The sequence below is a fragment of the Piliocolobus tephrosceles genome, chromosome 11 (assembly GCF_002776525.5).
Source record: "Piliocolobus tephrosceles isolate RC106 chromosome 11, ASM277652v3, whole genome shotgun sequence".
Classification (NCBI taxonomy): Eukaryota; Metazoa; Chordata; class Mammalia; order Primates; family Cercopithecidae; genus Piliocolobus; species Piliocolobus tephrosceles.
In genome coordinates, this window is record NC_045444.1 from 110,756,517 (window position 1) to 110,768,545 (window position 12,029).

A 12,029-nucleotide genomic window follows, 5' to 3' on the forward strand; every position below is an offset into this window, starting at 1 on the left:
TTGTTGTTGTTGTTGTTGTTGTTGTTGTTGTTGTTGTTGTTGTTGTTTTAGATGAAGTCTCACTCTGTTGCCCAGGCTGGAGTGCAGTGGTGCGATCTCGGCTCACTGCAACCTCAACCTCCCTAGTTCAAGCAATTCCCCTACGTCAGCCTCCTGAGTAGCTGGGATTACAGGCGTCTGCCACCATTCCCAGCTAAGAGAGACGTGGTTTCACTGTGTTGGCCAGACTGGTCTCGAACTCCTGATCGCAGGTAATCTGCCCTCCTCAGCCTCCCAAAAGGTGTTTAACCCATTCACACAGTCTCCTCCTGTCACCTTGTGGCCAAAGGTGGATACTTAGAAGCCAGTTAGTTGCCTAAGGTAAGTGAAGATGACAATTATGCTCCCATCTCATCTGGATAATACCCAATCTAGACAATGCCATGACTGAGAGACCTCAATTATTTGATGAACTTACAATTAGCCTTGGCTTGTCCGCAAAGAAATTAAAACCTTTGAGAATGACCTTTATTGGCCAAGAAAGGAAATTTGAGGAGATGGCACCCCCTGCTGGTAAATTTTATCATCATCAGAATTTAATTATGATATCTGAGAGCTAAGAAAGGTAAGCATGGCTACTATGAGACATTCAGGCAAGATTGTGGTTCCTGCCAGCAGGTCTTCTGCCAGTTCCGAGCTTCACCTCATCTTTCCTTGATATTTGGCTTTATATATTGTTAATCCTGAGGCTATTATCACCTCTTTTCTTTTCTCTAACCTAAGTACCACTACAGTAAAACCGTGTAATGTCTTTGGATGCCTGTCTCCCAATGTATATTTTCTTCCATTCTTCAAGGTAAAGACAAACACCATCATTTCTTATCTGTCATTTTAGGTTGTCTTATTTTGCCAAATTCAGTTGCAAGGAACTCTCCTACTTTGGAAAAAAGAGCTTCCACCACTACCACGGAAATTTCTAGTCTAGATCTTAGAATAACATAGACTTCCTTATTGAACAGCATGAGGGGGAATCTAAATGTAAATCTACTTTCAGTCAGTGCTTGAAGGGCTCCAGTGCCACATCGTGTCTTAGTAGTCCAAACCCTGTCAACAACATCAACATGATTTGGTTCATGGAAATGGCGCGCTTTCTTTTCAGGGCTCCTCCTCTTTGGTTACCCCTTCTTCTCCAGGAATAAATGCTTTTGTGGTGTCCCTTGGCTGCCTAAAAATCCCAGTGGTGACACTCAGCCTTTTTTTTTCTCTGCGAGCGTCCATCTCACTGTTGTTAAGATGTTGTTCCCACAGTTTTTTCCTCTAATATCCACTCCCATTATATTTTAAAACATCTACAGTGATAGTAGGCCCCTTCCTGTATGATATAAAGAAAGTAACATAAACAATATCCAAAAAGAATAAAACTGTTCAAAATCTTCCTTCCTTCCCAGGTAAGTAGACATAAGACCTACTTAAGGGGAGGATGTTAATGCTGTAAAACTCAAGTAAACACTAGACCATTTTGGCATAGAGCCTCTCACACGGAAACCAGTCTACTTACTTGAAATGGAGTGTGAGCTTTGCAAAGTTTTCTGGATATTTCAGCCTCTCCACAATGATATCTGAGGTATCTTTCACTATTTTTGGACGTTTGTTGGTTATGAGTGACCAGAGATCTTTGAACTACTTGGAGGTATCCTGAGACTATAAAAAATAATTGTAATAAGCCAGTGCATTTAACATTATTTAATTGTATTCATTTATAGAATGCAACTCTTTTTAAATTTGCAGTTCTCTCTCTCTTATAAAATGGCACATCTAAGAAACTGCACAATTAAACAATTTTGCCAGGATGGCAAGAAAAGTCAGTAGCAATCAGAGACTTACATGTTTGGCAAATATTGATCTATAGATCCGCTGGGACATGGCTTCACTCTTTAACAGTGACAAAGAAGTACTTCAATTTTCCAACTTTCAGAGTCAATAGACTAGATAAGGTTATATGAAAGTTATACAAACCTGAACTAGTATGATAACCGAATACTTGCTCACCTCTGAAAAGTTGAAATATTAAAACAAATTTTACCCAGAATGTATCTCTGGGTTTTTGTGGTTGTTTTCTCCTGTGTGTGGTTTGGGTTGTTTGTTTGTTTGTTTGTGTTTTTTTGGCAAAGAAAACTTAATTGACTAGTAGTTTTATCTCTTACTCATTTTAACAGGAGTGTGTATGCGGAGACCCAAATCGCCAATCACCAGTATTTATCCACATGGAAAAATCCTAAGGACATTAATTATAAATGATTTATCATCCATTCAAATAGTAGGAAGGAGAATTGAAAGGCAAATTTGAAACAGGAAATGTTATTCCTTAAAAATAAGGGCTTTTCCTCATTTCTTCGAAAATAGCTAGCTCAAGGATTAATTTCACTATCAAATCAACAGCTAAGACTTACCCTACCATTTCCACACATTAAGGAGCTATTACTAACAAAATATCTGCGGATATGGATAACAGCTACTAACGGGGGACATCTTAGGATTCCCTTATGAAATGGTATCATGGTGGTGGGGGCGAGCAGGGGTCCATAAACCCAGCTCAGGTAGGGTGAACTGTGTGTTATAGGTCCACTTGCTAAGATAATTTACTCACTTACAGAAACTTTTTGTAGATTACATATACACTCAACATACATGTCAACTTTTGCATGGAGTGGTGATTGATGTCCAAGGCTGCAGGAAATAGGTGGGAAATGTTATCCTCAACCACTCTGCAAAGGATCCTGCAAAAGAACCACCAACACGACCCACATATGGTGGTGAGCTCCACATCCTCGCTATTGCCACTTGGAAGGGGACAGTGTCCGCCAAGGCTGCCTGTGCTGAGGCAGTAAAGGTGGGCATGTTCAGATCACCTGAAGTAAAGCATAAACAAACTCTGTTTATGAAAACAGTGCAATCGACTTGATTATCCAATAAAAATGTGTATTTTAAAAGCATGTTTATACCAGGTTCAACTTGAAAATTTCATTATCCGGATAATCTGGATGGCGGGGAAACGGAAATACAGGAGCTAGCAATAATCACAAGCATTTTTACAGTCTCATTTGGATGATGGCATTTCCTTTTGTCACCACTGGGAAGGCAATTCAAGTGCCTGTCCCTACCCATAGGGTGTCCTTTTCTCATACACTGAACTGAACCATGACCATCAAATGATCAGCCCAACTCAGAGAAGAGCCTGTTTTTGAAAGAGCTAAAATGTCAGTAATTAACTCTTTCCAAAGGATTAAGAAAACTCATAGTTAATTGTACTTGATATTATTTTTCCATCTTCCTGGTTTGCCTGAGACATCAGACAAAGCCATATTTGAGTCTAAGTTTTCTCAGTCATAGGAAAACTACATAAAAATTTGCTATTTAGTTACTTTTCAACGGTTGTTTTTTTCCATGAAAAGGTTACCTATAAAAGTAGGATTTTACAAAATCCTAATTACTGCAAAGAAAAATTTCCTCCTGACACACTCAAACCATATAATACTATAGCTAGCTAAATATTAATTTGAATGTAGACAAAGGACATAGGATATTCACAAAAAGAAATACGAATGACCTGCAAATATATGAAAAAGTTCAACTCTTTTTATTGTTAAAGTAATGCAAATATAAACGGGATATTTTTCCCTCCTATCAAACTGGCAGAGATTTATTTTGGATGATAGTATTGCGTGTTGGCAAGGACATGATGAGTGTGCAGACTCTCTCATGCACAGCTTAAGGAGGATTAAGCAGTAGAGACGTTCTGGCACCAATGTGTCCTCATTTATAACAAGGGCTTCAAATGGCAAAATTATAGCTTGGCTCAGGAATTCCACTGCTAAGAACCCTTAGCTGAACTTGCTAATTTCCCCCTAATATCCACTGTCTCTTTCATTTTTAGGTAATTAAATTCTGAATTTTAGCTGGGCACGTGGCTGCCCAGAATAAACATTATATATCCCAGCCATCCTTACAGTCAGACAAAAACTGATTAAATTCTAGCCAATGGGACATAACTGAAAATATTATACATAAGCTCCCAAGAAATGTCTTTAAAAGGCAGCTGCAGTAAGTCTTTTCTCCTGTTTTGTACCATTGGAATGTAAATGGATGGTGAGGCTACACTTGGATCGCGAAGATGAGATCCTCACCCCATTAGTGTTAGATGAGAAAACTGGAAGTGGCTTGGGTCCCAGACAACCACAGAGATAGAATGCCATTCATGGTTCTATGGGATGTTTAAATGTAGAATTTTGTGTTACAAAGAAATAAAAAGCACCTATCATTAATGCCACTGTTGTTATTTTGGTTCTCTGTTGCTCACAACCAACGTGAAATATATCCTAAAAATTCACTAAAATTTCATATTCAAGAATGTTTATGTTCACCATTGTGAAGAGCAGATAAATGTCTGTATGTCCAATAATAAAAGAACAATTATATAAAGTATATTATGTTCATTTGATGCAACATACTTTACAATGCAGTAATGGAGTCATGAGAATCTTAGTTTTGAGGATATTTATTGACAGCTCATGACATGTGCTAATTAGGGGAATGGAGAACAATACAATCTTTCACAAGTACACACATCTTCATTTTAACTAAAACTAATGTATTAGTACTTATTCATGTTCATTCACATATCCATTTTGTAAACAAATTCTAGATATTTCCGCTTTCAGATCCAGCCTGTAGTTTTCAGCTGCTAGATTGGGATTAATTTGTTATGCAGCAATATGTAACCAATGCATTTTATCTTACCCATTTTTATCCTTTTCTTTCTTGACTTCTTTTGAATAAATCAATTTTTAAATCACTGTTGTTTTTCTCTGGTAATTTAGAAATGGTACGTTGTTCTTTTATTCATTTAATTATTACCCAAAGTTACAACTTGTGTATTAACATATCAATGTCTACAGTTAGCACCTTTATTTTCTCCAAAATATAAGGACCTTAAAGAAAACTTTTCAATTCAACTTATCCCCTTCCAACTTATGTACTATTATGGGGTGTATTATAATTCATTATTATTATTACATTCCACAATTATTTTAGCTCACTTTTTAATTCTTCGTTTATTGTTACATCTCAACTCTTTCATATAGAATCAGTTTTATCCTGATTGAAATGCATCATCTGTTACTTTTCTTTTTAATAGCGATGGTTCTCACTATGTTACTCAGGCTGGTCTCCCGGGCTCAAGTGATCCCCCCACCTCGGTCTCCCAAAGTGTTGGAATTACAGATGTGAGCCACTGCGCCCAGCCTGTAATTTTGTAATGAGGGTCCACTTACAGAAAACTCTTTCATTTGTTTAAAATTATTTCATTTAAAAATATATACAAGATAACATTCTTTTGATTTTCATTGTTGATGTTTGGAACTTAGTTATGACTGTCTAAATATTGGCCCTTTGAAGATTATCCTTTTTCCCTTTTTCTTTGATTTTCTGAAGAGATGTTTACGATATGTCTAGGTGTGGAGCTCATTCTCTTATATCTCCTTCTGAAACTCAAGAAAAATATGAAACATATGTCTTTAATCTCTCATTAGAATTTATTTTCCTTTTATTTTCTTCCAAGTTGTATTGTGGATTATTTCTATGGGGGTTATAATTTTGTTTGTTACATTTATTTTACTTCTAACATCATATTTCTCATTCAAATATGGAAATATGCTGTCACTTTTTATTTTTACTTTTCTATTCTAGTCACAGGTATTTTAGATGTGTTTTTTTTTTCCTTTTTTTTTTTTTTTTTTTTTTTGAGACAGGGTCTTGCACTTATCACCAGGCTAAAGTGCAGTGGCGATCTCAGCTCACTGCAACCTTCGCCTCCCGGGTTCAATTGATTCTCCTACCTCAGGTTCAAGCGATTCTCCTGCCTCAACCTCCCAAGTAACTAGGACTACAGGCACGTGCCACCCTACCCAGCTAAATTTTGTATTTTTAGTACAGATGGGGTTTCACCATGTTGGCCAGGATGGTCTTGATCTCCTGACCTCGTGATCCCCCGCCTCAGCCTCCCAAAGTGCTGGGATTACAGGCGTGAGCCACTGCGCCTGGCCCTAGATGTGTTTTATGTTTTTAAACATGGTAATCATAACTGATACATAATTTGCATTGATGATTCCAACCTATGAAGTTTTTGTGGCTGTTTCTCTTTGGTTTTTTGATGATTTTCATTCACAAGGTCCTGACTTTGCAAGAGTTGCTATTTTTAATTGTGTGGTGGTCATTTACTTTAAAAGTAATTTGTAGAAATAATTTAAAGTCTGGGATACAGATACCTTGTTCCAGAGATGAGTGTGTTTGCCTCTTCCAGTTACCTGAGGTACCGGTAATCTAGGATGACCTTAAAGAAGCCCATGGCTCCAGATTCCCTTAACTATCTGGAAGAAACAGACATACATAAGAGCTTGTTTGCTTGGGATTCATTCATTCTTCCTCGCTTATAGTGAAGAAGTCTTTCCTTACACATTCCATCTTTATGCAAGCCCTGAGTTTTGAATTGTCTTGCTTGTCCATGAGGCTGTCAAAACAGAAGTTCATATTGCTCAGCACCAAAAGTGCTGTCAAGGAAAAAGCAGTTGCCATCTTTTCTCTCTTCCCCTTTTCCTATTTCCCCTTCAATTTTAGCCTTGCAATGTCTTACTACTTTCTAATCTCTTTGATGTTTTTAAGATGTTTTTAAATCTTTTCTCCTGCATTCAGAGGAAAGATTTATCCAATAATATAGTCCATTATCCCAGGAAATTATAAGTCACCTAGCCACCTACTTGACCCATCTGCTAAACGTTAAAAAAGAGTTTAAGAAAGTAAACAAATATTTTTAATAACAGCCTAGCCTCAGATAGGTCAGAATGACTAGTTTGTGTTTATGTATGGCTATTGTGTGCTTATTCTCAGTATGGGTTTAAGCCTATAAACCCTTACTGCAGAAATAAAAAATACTTGATTTTGTTTTTCTACCCTAAGGAATTCCCATTTATTTCTTTTGTGACAGAGACACTTGTCTTACTGGTACTTTTATTAAGCAACCCGATAAAGGTTTGCCTTTTCTTACAGAAACTTTACTCTTCTTATCATTTATACTCTTCATTGGGGGGGAGGGAAAGCAGAACTAATGGAACTCAAAACCAAAATTAGCAAAATTCTTAGAAATCCTTGAACTCCCATGTCCTACAGCATTGCCATTAGTTTTAATATTTATAAGATCAATCCCTTCACAACCCCACAGATTCTACTCCTATTAACTAATAACAGATTACCTCAAGAAATGTAGACATTTCACCCCCAAACTTAAATTCTACCAAATTACAATGAAATATGATTAATTACTACAAGAGAGTCATACGATACATCCAGCTCTGTAAGCAACAGGTATGAACTACCTTTTCTAACTACCCACCTAAAGTCTCTGTGTAATCAACAATTTGGAGATTTAGTCTCCAAAAGAAAAGACACTACCGAACAACCGCCCTCGGGTCCTGATGAAGACGACCTTATCAAGGACCATTAACAACTGACACAAGAGTAAAACCACAAAATATTGCTCCTCACTCTCATGCTTCCCAGCTCAAAAAAGACACGTACCATTCCCTTGACTACTTGACATCCATTCCATCTGGAAATCGTAAACTGAGGATTCTCAGGAATCTTCTAGAAGATGCTGATTTCTGAGGCAGATAGCTTTTGCCCAGGATAACTAGAATGAGTAGCAAACCTCAAAATTGAACACCTTCTGCCCAAGGTGGAACAAAATTAACTTCTGATTCCTCAACACCTTTTCCAGCCTATTGTTCCATTTTGGTGCCCTCTGAAACACTAGTAGGATTTTCCTTATTTTTCATCCACTTATTTCTGACCCCTGCTGGTCTCCTACCACTTAAGGAAAAATAAAACTCTCCTACACATTTTTCCTCGACTATAGTTAACCACTGAGCTAAATAGATGCTGGATCTATCACATTTTACCTGACATGCCTGACAAAATTTGGTAACTAATTCTTTACATACTTCAGAAGCCAAATTCCCTTTAATAGGGCCTTTCTAGTATATACATTTCCCCAATATCATCAATCCCAATTTTCAGTATTGCAAATAATAGACCTTGAACTCACATTGACAAATTGCTTTTGCTGACATCGACACAACCCTATCAGCAAGACCTAGTCAATCAAGAATAAATACGAATATGGGGGCTATTCTGACTGCAATAGTCAATTTGTTTTCTTCAGAGACACCTCAGCCTGTCTTGCAGGAACTGTTCAACCTCACGCTAGGATTTGTCCAACTCAAGGGACACAAAATTGGCGCCCATCTCTTGCAATAAATAATACTTATACTCCCCACACAATCTATGCTCCACTAAGATATTACTCCGTATACCCGACTACCACATATAATGTACCCTGTCCATTTTGTAGTCATTGTTAGAGATTTTCAGATATTTAAAACTACCATCCCTCCAGGAAATCACGTTTCCTTAAAAATAATACCAGAAGCTTCCAAAATACAGCAAGCGCAGGTTATTTGAAGCAACTTCCAAGAAGGATAACAGATTCATGCTTCATGAGGACTCTATAGCTACAGTTCCCACAGTAGGTATAATACAGTTACAAAAAGTGGTCCAGATCTTGTCTCTAATCTTATCAGAAGACACAAAATGACACCACTTCTGCTCTGAAAGCCCAACTCTCTGGTCTAAATCAATTAACCACAACTGTCAAGGACCGTCATATAGTGTTTGATTTTCTCTTAGCTGGCCAGTGGGGAATTTGTACTAGAGCAAATACTATTATTCCACCTATATCAATACCACAGAGCAAATAGAAAAGTCTGTCACGAGCTTTTTTAAAAAAATCAGCTGGTTCTCTAAAACAGGCCCAGCTAGATTCTGGGATATGTTTACTTGCCTTGCTATTATAATATAGGGCTTAGTTTCAAGATCTATTACAAAAACTAATAACATTTTTTTTTCTAAAATTGACTATGTTACATTTTACCAATATATCTGCTGCAGAGCCTTAAATGCTACCATACAGCCGTCGTCTCTTCAATAGGTCAACAACTCATCCCACAGCACAATGAGAGATTAATCCTGGATCACTAGATTATGTTCAGTGAGCACTGTTCTAATGTTAATTAACAAAACTTGGCAATGATGAAAATCTGGATATCATAGGTCAGTGTCTTATACTGTGACTTCATCTGTCCTTGGCCAAAAGAGGAATGGAGAAATTAAAAACAAACAAACAAAAACTGCCTCTGACATTTAGAAGCTGGCCTGGCACTCACAACTAATCCATGTTTTCTCCTGGGTAAATAATCTCCTAAATAATTTCACAGAAATTCAATCTCAGACAAGGGTACCCTGAAACCACGATAAAAGGGACCAAGCAAGGCCACTTCATAATTTCTTAATTTTGTCTAAGCACAGAGAAAAACAAGGTCATCATGTCACCTACAAAATACCAAGCATACTCCCTTTGGATCAAAATGAATAACTGCTGTGTCTCCCCATCAAGTGGATAAGGTTTATTGAAATACCTAATTCTCTACACTTCCTTAGACTCCCCCCAAATTACTCCATCAAGGTGCAAATATCATTGTAGATTCTAACATCTTTTTACTGAGATGCCCCAGTACCCTTATGGTGTATGTTCCCTTGGCTGCAATGAGTAATGAATTTTATTTATTTAACTTCAGGTATATTCTCGGTAGTCTTTTGCTGAAGTACATTGACATAGATAATGTCAAATTTTTTTTTCCAAACAAATTGATTTTTCTAAAACAAAACTGTTTGTTTAATGACCAGCATAACTCATAGAAAACCCTATCACAACTGCAAAGCTAGATCAATGAATAAAGACTTATAATAGATCAGTGGTGGGATGGTGAGATAAGGGACAATTTTGAAGGCTCCATGCTTGTGGCTAAGTCAAATTTACAGACACATCATTTAACAGCCAGTGGTAAGAAATTTCATTCTTTATTGACTCCTCTCAAAAAAGATTAAAGAGATTCGAGCATAACCTAATTAAAAACTTCTCAAAAGCCTCTGCTTCCATTACCTTGTGCTCCTGCTTGGAAATCTTGCATAAGGCAAACCCTAGACTCTCTCCTACAACCCAAACACAAGGGCTTCTTCTCCTTCTGCCCCCAGCTTTTTATTATGTAAATCATTTTAGCCTCTTCCACCTGGGTTTCTAAAGGGTCAGGAAAAAGGAGCAAGGCCAATGAAGAATTCCCACTAGCATTTGGGGGGAAAGCGGGCTATGCAGAACATTCAGAAGTTAATCATCTTTTCCCCCTCTCTAAACAACTGATTGAAGGATAATGATATCAAGAAGTTAAGTCTGGCAAGAGTTTTCAACCTCATGAAGATGATTTGTATGGCAAACTGCTTTAATCTCACTCAACATAAGTTATCCCATATTTGAAAATTATTTTGTTTCCTTAGAAAGATTAATAAAGAAAAACCAAATTTAAAACTATTTATAGGATATCAAATATTGTTAACACCCACACACAAACCTAAGTTTCAAGTCAAGAAGTGTAGCCGTGATGACATTACTAGAATGTCACCTCCCCATCAAAAGTTAAATGACTTCGAATCCAAAATCACATTTGTGGAGTCACAGCTAGAAAGAGGTTGGTGGAATCTTAAGTAATTATTGGTCTGTCATGATAAACGGTACCAAGAATTATGAGTCATATAATAAAGGTATCACTTCACTGACACTAATCACATTCTCAGGGTTGTAAAAAGCAATCCTTACTTCTTATTTAAATGGGAATAAAAGACTTTGACATTACATTGGATTTTTCATAACCTTCAGGGGTACTTTTTAAACTTCATTTGATTTGCTTGACTTTATGGAATGAACAGTTTATAAACAAGAAAACAAGCTTTTCGATTCACCATCTGCAGAGGAACCACCATTAAAATGCAGATTTTTATAAAATTTCTTACAGAGAAGACCACCACTGTGGAGGCTGAACCTTCAGACACAATAGAAAATGTAAAGGCCAAGATCCAGGATAAGGAAGGAAATCGTCCTGGTTAGCAAAGACTTATCTTTGCTGGCAAGCAACTGGAAGGTGGCTGATATGGTTTGGCCCTGTGTCCCCACCCAAATCTCATCTTGAATTGTAGCTCCCATAATTCCCATTTGTTGTAGAAGGGACCCGGTGGGAGATAATTGAATCATGAGGGTGGTTTCCCCCATACTATGCTCATGGTAGTGAGTAAGTCTCACGAGATCTGATGGTTTTATAAGGAGTTTCCACTTTCACTTGGTTCTCGTTCACTCTTGTCTGCCACCATGTAAGACATGCCTTTCGCCTTCCATCATGATTGTGAGGCCTCCCCAGCCACGTGGAACTGTGAGTCCATTAAACCTCTTTTTCTTTACAGATTACCCAGTCTCGGGTAGGTCTTTATCAGCAGCATGAAAATGCACTAATAAAATGGACATCCTTTGTCTAACTACAACATTCAAAAGGAGTCTACTCTTTGTCTCATGTAGAGACTTTGTAGTGGCTCTAAGAAAAGGAAGAAGTCTTACACCCCTCCCAAGAACAATGAGCGTAAGAGAAAGAAAGTGAAGCTGGTTGTCCTGAAATACTGTAGGATGGATGACAATGGCAAAATTCGTCACCTCTGTTGGGAGTGCCTTTCAGGTCCTAGAGTTTTTATGGCCAGCCACTTTGACACATTCTTGTGGCACAGGGTATCTGGCTTATCACCTCAACAAACCAGAAGACAAGTGATTGTGTATGAGTTGATAAAAAACATGAACTAACAACAATAACAAAAAGAAAACTAAGTATACATCTTTCAACTGACAAAGCCAAAATGTAGGGAGCAAGAATTAACTATCAAGGCAACAATAATCCTCATTTTCTTGCTTCTCAATCTCCCACTGCAATCTGTACTTTAGTAGGGCATCTGGTTACTGTTGATGAATTGCTTTAACAAAAAGTCACCCCTGCTTCCTTGGCGAGAGCAAT

General features: G+C 37.5%; 1 pseudogene; it reads left to right on the plus strand.

The window, feature by feature from the left end:
• Positions 1 to 10,963: 10,963 nt before the first annotated feature.
• On the plus strand, positions 10,964 to 11,789 carry LOC111549214 (annotated as a pseudogene).
• Positions 11,790 to 12,029: the final 240 nt, after the last annotated feature.